The 490-nt window shown below is 40.4% G+C and overlaps 1 protein-coding gene across 1 annotated transcript in view; it reads right to left on the reverse strand.

The window, feature by feature from the left end:
• Positions 1 to 490, reverse strand: part of TYK2 (tyrosine kinase 2) — a 19,173-nt gene that overhangs the window by 1,599 nt on the left and 17,084 nt on the right. The gene's annotated exons all lie outside the window — the stretch shown is intronic.

Genomic DNA, 490 nt, shown 5'->3' on the forward strand with positions numbered 1-490 from the left:
GATTTTTTGAGGGTTTTCCCCCCACTTTACATTCATTTTTTTGGGGTTTTTTCCCACTTTCATGGATTTTTTTGGGATTTCTTTCCCAACATTCCATGGATTTTTTAGCGTTTTTTTTTCCCCACGTTCCATTGATTTTTCTGGGATTTTTTTCCCCACTATTCCATGGAATTTTTTGGGGGGGTTTCTTCCACATCATTCCATGGAATTTTTTGGGGGGAGGGTTTCCCCCACCATTCCATGGAATTTTTGGGGTTTTTTTTCCTCCCTTCCATGGAATTTTTTGGGCTTTTTCCCACCATTCCATGGAATTTTTTGGGGGCTTTCTTCCCCACCATTCCATAAATCTTTGGGGGTTTCTTCCCTACCATTCCATGGAATTTTTTCGGGATCTTTTTCCAACATTCCATGGATTTTTTTGGGGTTTTTTTTCCCCCACATTCCATGAAATTTTTTGGGGGGGGTTTTCCCCACCATTCCATGGAATTTT

Source organism: Corvus brachyrhynchos, unplaced genomic scaffold (assembly GCF_000691975.1).
Source record: "Corvus brachyrhynchos isolate BGI_N302 unplaced genomic scaffold, ASM69197v1 scaffold248, whole genome shotgun sequence".
NCBI lineage: Eukaryota > Metazoa > Chordata > Aves > Passeriformes > Corvidae > Corvus > Corvus brachyrhynchos.